Below are 15739 nucleotides of genomic sequence, written 5' to 3'. Positions count from 1 at the left end.
GACACCAGGATACCAAAATAAGGAGAAAATATCACTGCAGATGGTGACTGCAGCCATCAAATTAAAAGACGCTTACTCCTTGGAAGGAAAGTTATGACCAACCTAGATAGCATATTCAAAAGCAGAGACATTACTTTGCCAACAAAGGTCCATCTAGTCAAGGCTATGGTTTTTCCTGTGGTCATGTATGGATGTGAGAGTTGGACTTCGAAGAAAGCTGAGTGCCAAGGAATTGATGCTTTTGAACTCTGGTGTTGGAGAAGACTCTTGAGAGTCCCTTGGACTGCAAGGAGATCCAACCAGTCCATTCTGAAGGAGATCGGCCCTGGGATTTCTTTGGAAGGAATGATGCTGAAGCTGAAACTCCAGTACTTTGGCCACCTCATGCGAAGAGTTGACTCATTGGAAAAGACTCTGATGCTGGGAGGGATTGGGGGCAGGAGGAGAAGGGGACGACAGAGGATGAGATGGCTGGATGGCATCACTGACTTGATGGACGTGAGTCTGAGTGAACTCCGGGATTTGGTGATGGACAGGGAGGCCTGGCGTGCTGTGATTCATGGGGTCGCAAAGAGTCGGACATGACTGAGTGACTGAACTGAACTGAACTGAACTAACTCAGTGCTGTAAAAATATAGCAAGACTGCAAAAGGTTACTAACTTCCAAATTTACTAAGAAAACTGGGACTTCCCCCGCCTCCCCAAGCGAATGTAATTTGGAAGAAAAAGTCCTTTGGAGTTCAAAAGAATTTAGCATTTTCTTCCTCTTGCTCAACCCATTCCATTTACAGAAGGATTTTTAAATGACTTTAAGTTGTGGCATCTTAAGGTTTACACTCTAGAATGTCTTTGAAAACCTCACTTAATGTTTGAGGTCTGACAGGGTATCACATGAGCAGTTCAAAGCAATGGTTTAAAACAAAAACACACACCACCAGATTCGAAACAAAAGCTATATCGATTATAGTTCCTGCACTGTTCTTTTTAAATGTAGCCTGAAATCTACAGCACTTTTCCATAAGATACTTGTTTCCTAGGTTAAAAGATGCTTAAAAAAACATCATCAGACGTGCATTCTGTTGGCTACCTGATTGGGAAATACTTTCTAGAAAAACATACAGCTATAGTAGCACCCAGATCTAACAGGGCCCCCAAAGTATTCCTTAATAGTGATAGAAGCTTTTAGAATAAGAGTTTTTTTAAATAAGATTCTGCTGCTTGTGGGAACCCCAAACTAAGATGGAGACTCATCAATAAACAAGCAGCATAGAGCAACACAGATTATAAACCAACACTTTGCAGGAGTCGGTGACTTGCCCAAGGTTGCAAACTTTGACCTTGACCTTGACCTTAGGACCAGAAATAGAATTGAGGTCAATAATTCTAGGAGCCCTGTACTTTCCACCAGAACCAATGTGATCATTCGTACAAAATGAGAATCCATGAAAACACCAGCACCCCCCATCACCCACTTACCCTGAGGCACTGGGAGCGCTTGAGTTCAATAAGCTTATTTTAATATGGCTATTTAACCCTCGGGAAATATGGATAAACATGCATATTTAATACAAATTTTTAGAAAACCAAGAAATAAAATTTCAGTGGAAATTTATCTTTTCAACGGTAAATGCTTTTTCTCCTAGACACATGCCCTCATATCACTGCTCCTTGCTCTCTCAAAATTGTTTATGCAACTGAAAAAAAAAAAAGGTAATAAATGCCTGGAAAACTTTCCTGACCAAATTATTAAGAAACTGAAAACTTAATGCACAGTTATATATATATACACACACACACATATGTGTATATACATATTTATATTTAATACACATACACACAAATATGTAAAGATGTGTGTGCACAAATATATATGATAGATATTTCCACACACACAAAAAAACCTAGTCAAAGATGGCGCTTCATGTTCTAAAATTTGAAGGTAATATGTTCATAGGCTAGCCTGGATTTCCTGTAGTTTTATTCTTTCCTGGACAAAGCTCTAAGCATTTTTTTCTTATGACACAGTCTAGCAATGAGGTAAAATCTCCAGAAAGCAGCAGAGCTGAGTGAACCCTTAAGTTCTGTGGTAAACTAAAGCTTCTGGAAGCCCACAGTGTGCTTTCTCTTCAATTACTGGATCCTATACCTCCTCATGAAAGGCGACCAGCAGCTGAATGCAGAAACCACTCATCTCAAAATCCCAACCCAGCAGCCTGACAAAAACCAATAAATCAGCCAATTTTAAGCAAGAAAAGCACCCTGAAGAGCTGACCGTACTAGCTTGCATACCTCAGATTTTTCAACGCCAGAAACATTTCCTTCCAATCAAAAACCCCATGTAAAGAAAATAATGACAGAGTGTGATTCCCTGATTGGGAATCATTAGCCTGAAAGGTTTTACCCCATACCCACTAACCTAAAAGAACTGCAGAGCAGGGTTTAAAGAGGCTGCTATAAACTTGGCTCTAGGCTGAAATAATCACTGTCTTCCACCCTTTTATTCCAGAAGGAGAGAATGAGCAGTTCCCAACAGAAGCTGAGAAAGTCAACTTCACAGCAAATAACAACAGAACCTCTCCCCTTTAAAAAAAAAGAAGAAGAAGAAGAAATTAATTGGAGGATCACCTAGAGCTAATGCTAACACGTCTTCAGCACCCTGGCTCGAGCATCCAGTGATTCACAAACCGTTGCAAGGCAAGCCAGTGCAGATTCGACTCTTGTTAACTTACAACATTCACTATGCGCGGTTCACAGGTAGCCCCAGCTTGTACGTCACCATGGAGACTTCCCACAAGAAGCTGGAGTGCTCCTGGGCCTAGGTGTGTTCTTTCTTCCTTTCACAGAGAAGGGAGAAGTACCTAGCGTGGGAACAGAAGAGAAAATAAAAAGCTGAACACTCCGTCAAATCCCTTGTTATCACAACAAACGAAGATCAATTAGACTGATGGGTAATTCACCAAAGACCATTTTCCAGTACACTTTGCTTAAAAAGGAAATGCGATATTTTTGCTCTTGCCCCAGGAGACGGCATGGTGCAGCCAAGCGTTTCCCCCACCCCCACCCCAAAGTTGAAGCCAATTTTGGGAGACTTCAGATGCAATCCCAGCTGAGATGCAAACTTGCAACATGGCCTCAAAATAAGCCACCCGAGTTGACGCTCTTGCAAAAGGGCGGGTGCCGGGACTATGACCTTTTGCCATATTCATACCTCACCAAATTGTTGGGAAGATCAATAAGAACACTTTGGCAAGGCACTCCAAGTTCCCAAGAAGAAAGGCGCCCCGTAAAGACAAAGGATTATTCACCGTCAGAAGTCTGTAGCTTAGCTCTGAGCCAGAATATAAAAGTCAGCTTTGGCAAGGCACCCACAATCAACCATCGCCGGTGCACTCAAGCGTCCAAATGTTTCTCCTTCCACCTAGTGGTCAAGGGGTTCACAGGGCAGGAAACAGAGCTGTCTGGAATCTCAGGGAGAAAGAAAGTAAAGCTTTGGAACAGGAAGGGAAGAGAAAGAGGAGACCAAAACTAATAAGGAAGGCATGTGCCGGGGACATGATTATTTGGTCCACACCACCCAGCTCGCTCGCACTGCTGGTCTGCAGTGTTTAGTGTGCTGATGTTTGCAGGGCTGTGAAATTTTCCACTTGGCCATCTGCCATTTCCAGCCACCAAGGATAACATGATAGAAGTGGTATGTGGAGTTCTGCTGACCACTGCCAAGGACAGACCGTCTGGTCATCTGCTGCAATCCAAGGAGGCCTGGCCACGTGGCAGGCAATACCCAGTATCTGCTGAGTCAGAGATCTCCGTTGTGTTCTTGTGCACTGGTTTTTGGAACTCAAGTAAAGGTCCTTTCATTTCAGGTGAAATTCCTCTTGGTAGACTGGACCTAGGCTGGTCTTTGGAGAGAGATCAAGCCCTGAACTTTGGAGTAGGAGCACTGACTCCAAGACACTAGACACCCAGAGAACTAACCCTAGTGGGTATCAAATAGTGAAAACTCACACAAAGGAAACCACTTGAATACAAGACGGGGCATCACCCAACCACAGCAGCACCCTGTGCAGGACGCCTCATCTAAACAACAAGCAAAACAAAAATACAAACCCAGTCATCAGCAGACAGGATCACCACCTCACTCAGCCTTGCCCATCAGAGGAAAAACAAACAAACAGAAACTCAGCACAAATCTCACCCTATACAAAGCTTACACAAACCAATGGACCAGCCTTAGGAGGGCAGAAACCAAAAGGAAGAAAGAATTCAACCTTGAAGACTGGGAAAAGGAGACCTCAAACACAATAAGTTAAAAAAACAATAATGAAAAGACAGAGAAATACTACACAAATGAAGGAACAAACTAGAAACACAGAAGTCCAAATAAATGAAGAGGAAATAGGCAAACTACTTGAAAAAGAATTCAGAGTAATGAGAGTAAAGATGATCAAAAACCTTGAAAACAAAATGGAGAAAATGCAAGAATCAATTAACAAAGACTTACAAGAATTAAAGAATAAACATACAGAGACAAACAACACAATTACTGAAATTAAAGATACTCTGGAAGGAATCAATAGCAGAATATCTGAAGCAGAAGAACAAATCAGTGAGCTGGAAGATAAAATGGTGAAAATAATATTTGAAGAGCAGAATAAAGTAAAAAGGAATGAAAAGAACCAAGGATAGACTCATAGACCTCTGGAACAATATCAAATGCACCAACATTCAAATTATAGGGGTCCCAGAAGAAGAGAAAAACAAAGGGTTTGAGAAAATTTTTGAAGAGATTATAGCTGAAAATTTCCCCAAGATGGAAAACGAAATAGTTAATCAAATCCAAGAGGCACACAGTCCCATACAACATAAACCCAAGGAGAAACACGCCAAGACACATACTAATCAAACTAACAAAGACTAAACACAAAGAAAGAATATTAAAAGCAGCAAGGGAGAAGCAACAAGTAACATACAAGGGAAACCCCATATGCTTAACAGCTGATCTTTCAGCAGAAACTCTGCAGGCCAGAAGGGAATGGCAGGATATATTTAAAGTATTGAAAGGGAAAAATAAACAACCAAGATTATAGTACCCAGCAATAATCTCATTCAAACTTGATGGAGAAATAAAAAGCTTTTCAGACAAGCAAAAGTTAAGAGAATTCATTACCACCAAACCAACTTTACAACAAATGTTAAAGGGACTTATACAAGAAATACAAGAGAAGCAAAAAGATCTACAAAATCAACCCCAAACAATTTTTAAAAATGGCAATAGGAACATATATATCAATAATTACTTTAAATGTAAATGGATTAAATGCTCCAAACAAAAGACAGACTGGTTGAATGAATACAAAAACAAGACCCATATATATGCTGTCTAAAAGAAACCCACTTTAGACCTAAAGATGCATACAGACTGAAAGTGAGAGGATGGAAAAATGTATTCCATGCAAATGGGAAGCAAAAGAAAGCTGAAGTAGCAATCTTCATATCAGACAAAATAGACCTTAAAATAAAGATTACAAGAGATAAGGAAGGACACTACATAATGACCGAGGGATCAATCCAAAAGGAAGACGTAACAATTGCAAATATCTGTGCACCCAACATAGGAGCACCTCAATATATAAGACAAACACTAACAGACATAAAAGGAGAAACTGACAGTAAAACAATAATAGTAGGAGACTTTCACACCCCTCTCACACCAGTGGACAGATCATCAAAACAGAAAATTAGTAAGGAAACACGTCTTAAATGATACATTAGATGAGATGGATCTCATTGATATATTCAGGACATTCCATCCAAATGCAGAAGAAAACACCCTCTTAAGTGCACATAGAACATTCTCCAGGATAGACCACATCTTGGGTCACAAATCAAACCTCAGTGAATTTAAGAAAATTGAAATTGTATCAAGCATCTTCTCTGACCACAATGCTATGAGACTAGATATCAATTATAAGAAAAAAAACTGTCAGAAACACAAACACACAGAGATTAAACATGTTTCTAAATAACCAACAGGTTACTGAAGAAATCAAAAGAGAGATAAAAAAAATTTCTAGAAACAAATGACAATGAAAACATGACAACTCAAAACCTATGGGATGCAGCAAAAGCAGTAAAAAAAAAAAGTTTATAGCAATATAATCCTACCTCAAGAAACAATACCGAATAGACAGTCTAACTTTACACCTAAAACAACTAGAAAAAGAACAAAAAGCCCCCAAAATTAGTAGAAGGAAAGAAATCATAAAGATCCAAGTAGAAATAAATGAAAAACAAATGAAAGGAACAAACACTAAAAAAGATTAACAAAACTAAAAAATGGTTCTTAGAGAAGACAAACAAAATTAACAAGCCTTTAGCCAGACGCATCAAGAAAAAAAGAGAAGAGTCAAATCAACAAAATTAGAAATGAAAAATGAGAGGTTGCAAGAGACAATGCAGAAATACAAAGGATTATAAGAGACTATTATGAACAACTATATGGCAATAAAATGGATAACCTGGAAGAAATGGACAGATTCTAGGAAAAGTTCAATCTTCCAAGACTGAACCAGGAAGAAATAGAAATTATGACCCCAATTACAAGCACTGAAATTGAAGCTGTGATCAAAAATCTCCCCCCAAAAAAAGCCCAGGACCAGATGGCTTCACAGGAGAATTCTATCAAACATTTAGAGAAGAGCTAATGCATATCCTTCTAAAACTCTTTCAAAAAATTGCAGAGGAAGGAAACACTTCCAAACTCATTCTATTAAGGCCACCATCACCCTGATACCAAAACCAAAAACACACAAAAAGAAAACTACAGGCCAATATCACTGATGAACATAGATGCAAAAATCCTCAACAGAATTTTAGCAAACAGAATTTAGCAACACATCAAAAAGCTCATACACCTTGATCAAGTTGGGTTTATTCCAGGAATGCAAGGATTCTTCAATATATGCAAATCAGTCAACGGGATACACCATATTAAGAAGCTGAAAGATAAAAACCATATGATCATCTCAATAGATGCAGAAAAAGCCTTTGACAAAATTCAGCACCCATTTACAACAAAATCTCTTAAAAAAATGGGCATAGAAGGAACCTACCTCAACATAGTAAAGGCCACATATGATAAGCCTACAGCAAACATTATTCTCAATGGTGAAAAACTGAAAGCATTCCCTCTAAGATCAGGAACAAGACAAGGGTGTCCACTCTCACCACTATCATTCAACATAGTTTTGGAAGTCCTAGCTACAGCAATCAGAGAAGAAAAAGAAATAAAAGGAATCCAGATTGGAAAAGAAGAAGTAAAGCTCTTCCTGTTTGTAGATGATATGATACTGTACATAGAAAACTCTAAAGATAGAATCAGAAAATTACTAGAGCTAATCAGTGAATTTAGCAAGGTTGCAGGATACAAAACTAATACACAGAAATCACTTACATTTCTATATACTAACAATGAAAAATCAGAAAGAGAAATTAAGGAATAAATCCCATTTACCATTGCAACAAAAAGAATTAAATATCTAGGAATAAACTTACCTAAAGAGACCAAAGACCTGTACACAGAAAATTGTAAGACACTAATGAAAGAAATCAATGATGACATAAAACAGATGGAGAGATATCCATGTTCCTGGGTAGGAAGAATCAATATTGTGAAAATGACTATACTACCAAATGCTATCTACAGATTCAATGCAACCTCTATCAAATTACCAATGACATTTTCACAGAACTACAACAAAAAATTTCACAGTTCATATGGAAACACAGAAGACCCTGAATAGCCAAAGCAGTCTTGAGAAAGAAGAATGGAGCTGGAGGAATCAACCTTTCTGACTTCAGATTATACTACAAAGCTACAGTCATCAAGACAGTATGGTACTGGCACAAAAACAGAAATATAGACCAATGGAACAAGACAGAAAGCCCAGAAATAAACCCAGGCACATATGGGTACCTTATTTTTGACAAAGGAGGAAAGAATATACAATTAATTTTGGAAATTAATCCTTTGTCAGTTGTTTCACTTGCTATTATTTTCTCCTATTCTGAGGGTTGTCTTTTTACCTTGCTTATAGTTTCCTTTGCTGTGCAAAAGCTGTACAAAATTAAACCTCTTCAATATTGAAGCCTCTTCAATAAATGGTGCTGGGAACACTGGGCAGCCACATGTAAAAGAATGAAATTAGAATACTTCCTAACACCACACACAAAGATAAACTCAAAATGGATTAAAGTCCTAAACGTAAGACCAGAAACTATAAAACTCTTAGAGGAAAAAATAGGCAGAACACTCGATGACATAAATCAAAGCAAGATCCTCTATGACCCACCTCCTAGAGTAACGGAAATAAAAACAAAAGTAAACAAACGGGACGTGAGTAAACTTAAACGCTTTTGCACAGCAAAGGAAACTATAAGCAAGCTGAAAAGACAACCCTCAGAATGGGAGAAAATAATATCAAATGAAACAACTGACAAAGGATTAATCTCCAAAATATACAAGCATCTCATATAACTCAATACCAGAAAAACAAACAACCCAATCAAAAAGTGGGAAAAAGACCAAAACAGACATTTCTCCAAAGAAGACATACAGATGGCTAACAAACACATGAAAAGATGCTCAACATTGCTCATTATTAGAGAAATGCAAATCAAAACTACAATGAGATATCACCACACACCAGTCAGAATGGCCATCATCAAAAAGTCTACAAACAATAAATGCTGGAGACGGTGAGGAGAAAAGGGAACACTCTTGCACTGTTGATGGGAATGCAAATTGACACAGCCACTCTGGAAGACAGTATGGAGATTCCTTAAAAAACTAGGAATAAAACTACCATATGACCCAGCAATCCCACTCCTAGGCATATACCCTGAGGAAACCAAAATTGAAAAGACAGGTGTATCCCATTGTTCATTGCAGCACAATTTACAATAGCTAGAACATGGAAGCAACCTAGATGTCCATCGACAGATGAATGGATAAAGAAGCTGTGGTACATATACACAATGTAATGTTACTCGGCCATAAAAGGAACACATTTGAGTCAGTTCTGATGAGGTGGATGAACCTAGAACCTATTATACAAAGTGAAGTGAGTCAGAAAGAAAGATAAATATCATATTCTAACACATATATATGGAATCTAGAAAAATGTACTAAAGAATTTATTTTCAGGGCAGCAATGGAGAAAAAGACAGAGGATAGACTTTATGGACATGCAGAGAGGGGAGGAGAGGGTCAGATGTATGGCAAGAGGAACATGGAAACTTAAATTGCCATATGTAAAACAGACAGACAATGGGAATTTGCTGTATGGTTCAAGAAACTCAAAAAGGGGCATTGTATCAATCTAGAGGGGTGCCATGGGGCGGGAGATGGGAGGGAGGTTCAAAAGGGAGGGGACATATGTATACCTATGGCTGATTCATGTTGAGGTTTGACAGAAAACAACAAAATTCTGTAAAGCAATTATCCTTAAATAAAAAATAAAAAAGAAAAGAAATGAGGATCTAAAAAAGAAAAAAAAGAAGTGGCACGTGGAGGCCCTTCTGGGAAAGGGCTGGGTGATTTTTGTTTGTTTGCTGCTTTTAAAGAAAAGACCTGAGTTTACTCTCAGTATCTCATTAATTATTTCTTGAATCTAGATTTCTTGCCCCACCCTCCCCCCCCCCACCCCCCCTCCCCCCCCCCACCCACCTCAACCGCCCTTCTGTAAGACAGGGCCAGGAGCAACTTCTCCTAGGCCAATATTATTCAAGGTATTTTGACGTGTGTACTTTTGCAGAGAGTGACGTACGAGAGTGGCTTTGGGGATGACAAGAAATAGAAGTTAAATACTACTCTAGAATCTTGTTTGCTTCCCAAATAAATCATTCACAAGTACCAGCCATGTTTTCCTTTCAAAGTCATAAGTGCACACTGAACAAAAATTGGAATCCCAGCATTAGCGTGGTTGGTAAAGAATATTTTTGAGGGAAAAATGTGATCTCTTATCTTAAAAAAAAAAGGCAAGAACGAATAATACCAAATCTTAGGTTTGGAACTGGCAAAACACTGACAAGCAGACCTTTAAAGAAGTAAAAAATTGGAGAGAAAAAAGTGAGGATTAAAGAGAGAAAGGAGGTGTCTTCTATGAAAATACTTAACCATGACTTTTATAGTGAATTCAGTTTACAAAGTGCTTTCTTTCTTCTAAAATAGAGGTTGTAATTGACATAAAACATTGAATTAGTTTCACGTGTACAAAGTGCTTTCTTATTCATTCATTCACGGGACACATTTTTTACTTGGAGCTTACTATACCCAACAGGTTCTTTGTTCATAACAGTGAACAAAACAGACAAAGGACCAGGCCTTTAAGGACCTCATTGCCTCAAGCAGAACAGATGTTAAAAAATCAGAGTATGTTATTTTTAACATATGCATAAAATTTAAAAATCAGATAGACATCAAGAAGGACAAATAAACACTGCAATTTGCAATCACCCTACAACGGGTTATGTCACTTAGAAGGAGGATCTGTCTTACAAAAACAACATTTAAACAGGGAAGAAAAAGATGAGCAAGAATTACCCGGCATCACATTTCTAGGCAGAGGAAACAGCCTCTGCATTATGCGATCTCACTAGACCTGTACTATTAGGTTCTGTTATTTCATCCTTTTCCCCCCTGGCTATTTCAAATGAGTCTCCTTGATCAAAAGATGATCAACAGAACCGTTGTCAATACCTTGAAACAGGAAACGATTCTTCTTTTCAACTATTGGGCCATCAGAGCAAAAAACGCTAGCAATTTTTGCTAGGGGAACATCATTCAGTACAGATATACTTAATGTGGATTCCTAAGGCATCATAAATAACCCCATTATCACAATGAAGTAAAGGGAAGCTCCCTCTTCATACCCACATGCCACAGCTGGAGTTAAGAAACTACCCCGCAAAGGGCTAAAATCAGATCACATTACATGTAAACTTCTTAAAACAAAACAAAACACTTCTGACTACCTTCTATTAGGTTCCAAACTGGCTGGCTTCCTCTTGACTATTACAACGTCTTTATTATTTCTTTCCTGGACTGAAATGGCATTTTTGCCCACTTTCTAGAGTGTCTGAGTGCCTTCTCTTTTGGTTCTCGGTTTGGTATCTGTTTATTTACCCAGGTAAGCAGCATGGTTTATAGAAATAAAAAGCCTCGGAAATACTGTGTCCGTCTGAACTGTCTTCTTGTTCCCTACCATCCCAGAACTGCATGGTGTATAAAAATAAAAAGCCTCAGAAATATTGTGTTTATCTGAACTGTTTTCTTGTTCCCTACCATCGCAGAACTGGTACTGCTTAATTTTTTTCACTAAGGAAAATCAGTAATTTGCTTTCTTCATCTACACAATGAAGGTATCCTCAGACAGGCTCATTCATGTTCTTCCATGAATGGAGTAAGTTTGAAAGTCTGTTTGAAACGAGTAAGTCAAACTTCTGTTTGAGTCTCTTTTCACTAAAGACACCAGATAAAATGTAGTATCTCCTACACATTTGGTTTTTCCTATAAACCCAAATATCAACATTCTCTCAAGTTCAAAGTCATGAAATATAAACCTTTACTTTGACTCAGTAGTTCTGACAAGCTTTCACAGATTCGGGAAGAAAACAATGAGCAAGAAGAAAAAGTTGCCAAGTTGTCTAAAACTCTGCCATGAGACCTGGGAAATTATGCCAGGCTGACAGTTTCATCCTCTGTCCAGAGATGAAAATGACACAATGTCAATTTCTCCTCCTCCTGACTGCCCACAGCACTTACAGCCTCTACCGCGGGTTCTCTTCAATTCAGCACTTTGGTATATTGTCTTTTTATAGTCCAGTGGATTGATTTAAGTCTTGAAAGGCTCAAAAAGTTTATAAGCTCCTCGATGAAAGAAACCTTGCCATGCCCTTCTTCTGCAGCCTCCTAGGAGTGTCGAGAAGAGCCTGAATTTAAATTAAACAATCCATATCCAAAACCGGTTCTACGACTTCATCCTTACGCCAAAGGAAGCACCACTCTCAGCTATAATGTCAACCCTTCTCACTCTGTCCTCCAGGGAGGGACTTGGGAGGTCCTCTGTGCCTGTCATCAAAATGAAAGCACTGCGTGAACCTGAGAACAATTAAATTATAACGTACCCTTCTCTCTTCTATTCAAGTCTATTCTATTTTTAGTCACTAATGGCTTTTGAACAGTTGCCATCGCCTTTCAAGACGTGCAGTCCCCTCCCCCACCACCAGGAGCCTTTATCCTCGATTTTCCTAGCTTCTCAAAAGCCATCGTTATGGAAACCCTCGTGGTATATGAAGGAGAGATGAGCACGCTCTGAGGCAGTGGTTCTCAGACTTGAAGTGCTATCAGAAACACCCGGAGAGCTTGTGAAACTGTGTCTCTGGGTCCCACTCCCCAAATTTCTGATCCAGTAGGTCTGGGGTGAGGCCAGAGAACCTGCATGTTTACCAAGTTCCCAGGTAATGTTAATGCTGCTGGTCCAAGGACCAGGCTTTAAGAATCACTACTCTAAGCCTAAGTCTTTCTGTCAATTACATAGCCGGACAGAGACTAAGGATTGGTTTAGTATCACTATAAGATGATTACGTTGGAAGGAATGATACCTGTTTATTCCACAGAAGTGACAAATGACCAAACCACCCCAAAATCCCATACCACTTTAAAATCTGGGAAAATTTTGGGGGCTCTTTGTCTCCTACTGGCTCAGGTCCTGTTGGGGTCAATTCTGCCCTGTCTCTCCTTCAGTCTTCTCTCTACCAAAAACTTCTTCACAGCTTACAAACACACTCAATCATCCCCAGACTCTGATACATTTCCAAATGGCTGTCACTTCTCCCCTATTCACCATAAAACATGTTAAAGTGTAGTATAAATTCCACACTGTATTTCATCAGGTACCTCTTAAACCCGTAGAGTTTGATTTCAACACTTTAAAAAGTAAACTTCTCTTTTAAAGGTCAGGAATGTTTTCCTGTCTTCTAAATGTAGTGGCCTTTTCCTGATTGACTTTCTTATAATGCTTGATAAAGGAGTTCCGTAAAATTTCATTTTATTTAGGACTAGAACTTTTCCTAAACAGCAATCTTTCTAGAATACGACCTTTACCTCACTTTCTTTGTTATCTGGGCTTGGTCAACCTCATGCCTTGGGTCCAGAGATGCTATGCTATGCTATGCTAAGTCACTTCAGTCGTGTCCGACTCTGTGCGACCCCATAGACGGCAGCCCACCAGGCTCCCCTGTCCTTGAGATTCTCTAGGCAAGAACACTGGAGTGGGTTGCCATTTCCTCCTCCAATGCATGAAAATGAAAAGTGAAAGTGAAGTTGCTCAGTCATGTCTGACTCTTAGCGACCCCATGGACTGCAGCCTACCAGGCTCCTCCATCTGTGGGATTTTCCAGGCAAGAGTACTGGAGTGGGGTGCCATTGCCTTCTCCGGGGTCCAGAGATGGGCATATGCAAACTATCATATATAGGATAAACAACAAGGTTCTATTGTATAGCACAGGGAACTATATTCAATATCCTGTGATAAATCATAATGGGAAAGAATATTAAAAAGAATATACATATATGTACAACTGAGTCACTTTGCCATACAGCAGAAAATTACAACACTGTGACTCAACTATGGGCATCCCTGATAGCTCAGTTAAGAATCCACCTGCAATGCAGGAGACCCCAGTTCGATTCCTGGGTTGAGAAGATCTGCTGGAGAAGGGATAGGCTACCCACTCCAGTATTCTTGGGCTTCTCTGATAGCTCAGTTGGTAAAGAATCCACCTGCAATGCAGGAGACCTGGGTTCGATTCCTAGGTTGGGAAGATCCCCTGGAGAAGGGAAAGGCTGCTCACTCCAGTATTCTGGCCTGGAATATGTGTATAAAAAGAATGTACATATATGTACAACTGGGTCACTTTGCCATACAGCAGAAAATTAACACTGTGAATCAACTATACTTTAATAAAGTTTAAATAAATAAAAAGACAGGCACGTGATCTAGGCTTGGAGAATCAGAATACATATCCCTCTTGTGATGACGACTGGATCTAGGTAGGGATGGGCACGAACCAAAGGCCCTCTCCGACTGACTGGAACTAAGAGGAATCAGGAAACATGGTCTACTCACAGAGCTGTTTTTACCACCAGTGAAGCCCACATGAGGATGAAGCTCTGCAGTATGGAACGAGGTTGAAAGCCAGGACGTCTGAGTCCTGGTGATAGTGAGTTACCTTGGATGTGGCCACGCCAAAAGTCAGATCCATCCCTGGATGTTTTAGTTGTGCTGTGACAGACAAAATTCAAAAGTAGCCCTCAAGACTGCCTGGCCCCCTAGTGCACATGTACCCTCTCCTAGTTATTTAATCAAACACAATCTGGGTGGTGCTGCTGTGAAGGATTTTGCAAATAAAATTAAGGCCCTAAATCAACTGACCTTAAAACAGAAAGCCTGTCCTTGGTGGGCCTGACCTAATCAGGAGAGCCCTTCAAAAGAACAGGCTCTTCCAGCAATGAGATTCAAACCACGAAAGATCACACTGAGGGAGAGGGGGAAACTTCGTGTGGCAAGAACTCGAGATGAACACCAGGAGCCAAGTGTGATGCTCATCCCATCACCAGCATTAGAGTGAGGGTCTCAGTCTTACAACCTGCAAGTGAAAATCCAAGGCATACCTACCAATACCCACTCAAGTCCTACTTCTTCCATCACTTTTTCCTTTACATCCTCCTGTGCTACAACTTTCTCCATCAGAAGTATTTTTTGTTTGGTTTTGGAGGAGAACTCCTATGGTTTTGATTTCTTTTCCTGAGGATACTAGCCATTTTATTCTTTATCCTCAAACAGGCACCACTTCTCTAGACAGATTGTAGTGAACTCTAAGAAGGTGGGTAGGCTAATGCCTTTGCCAATGGTAAGCCTTTGACACATACTGGGTGACTTAACTGAGAATGTGGCATTTTTCTTTTCCTCTGACATGTCCTCAAGTCTCCTCACTCTGTGAGCTCCTTTCTGGTTGACTTGGAGAAAAGTCACGACATGAACCAATATGGAAACTGCTCTGTCAATCAACCACAGAGCCTCTTTTTCCAACTCAGGACTAAAGGCTGACTCTCTTGGTATTTTCATCCTGAAGGAAGAAGAGGAACAGCTACTGACTACAGAGTTCAGAAATGCCTCTTCTGGGTAAGCTCAGACTAGCAGGTCCAGAGTTTCTGTCTGCACCCTGCTCACAAAGGAGCATCTATGGCGGTCGTGGGGGGCCCCCAATGCTCCCCTTCCCCAGGGACGGCAACAGAACTTCCCTGAGAGTATAGGCGTCCAGTCAGATTTCAAGTAGAACTACAGGGAGTTGATTGTAGCTCAAACCTAGGGTATTCTGAAGAATATGACTCATTCATCACATCATGCCATCCTTTTCAATCAACCAATCAATAATTTGTTTGACTTATCCATTGTAAAATCCTTTTCCAAACTGGCAGTCCATGAATATCTAGCAGGCAATATCTTGTGGACAATCTCCCTGATATTATCTGGCTGGTGCTTAGGTAATGAAAACTAAAATTAGCATCCACCAAAAGGACACATAATCAGAGAGAGAAACATGCTGGGAAAAAACCCACGATGAAACTTAGAAAAGAGCCAAAAAACTCATCTTGATCCATGCCACTGTTTCCTAG

The 15739-nt window shown here is 39.8% G+C and overlaps 1 protein-coding gene across 24 annotated transcripts in view; it reads right to left on the bottom strand.

Moving 5' to 3' along the window:
• ATXN1 (ataxin 1) overlaps positions 1-15739 on the bottom strand; it is a 419791-nt gene that overhangs the window by 144317 nt on the left and 259735 nt on the right. For 18 of the 24 annotated variants that reach the window (XM_059880662.1, XM_059880654.1, XM_059880664.1 and 15 more), the window contains one exon: positions 2730-2858. The exons of 3 other annotated variants lie outside the window; for them this stretch is intronic. The gene's annotated coding sequence lies outside the window, so the exon portion shown is untranslated. Of the gene's footprint in view, positions 1-2625; positions 2859-3305; positions 6999-15739 lie in introns of all 24 variants that reach the window. 3 more of the 24 variants (XM_059880661.1, XM_059880660.1, XM_059880657.1) reach the window with 3 other exon arrangements.

Source organism: Bos taurus, chromosome 23 (genome assembly GCF_002263795.3).
Source record: "Bos taurus isolate L1 Dominette 01449 registration number 42190680 breed Hereford chromosome 23, ARS-UCD2.0, whole genome shotgun sequence".
Classification (NCBI taxonomy): domain Eukaryota; kingdom Metazoa; phylum Chordata; class Mammalia; order Artiodactyla; family Bovidae; genus Bos; species Bos taurus.
This window is presented reverse-complemented; position numbering and strand designations above follow the sequence as displayed.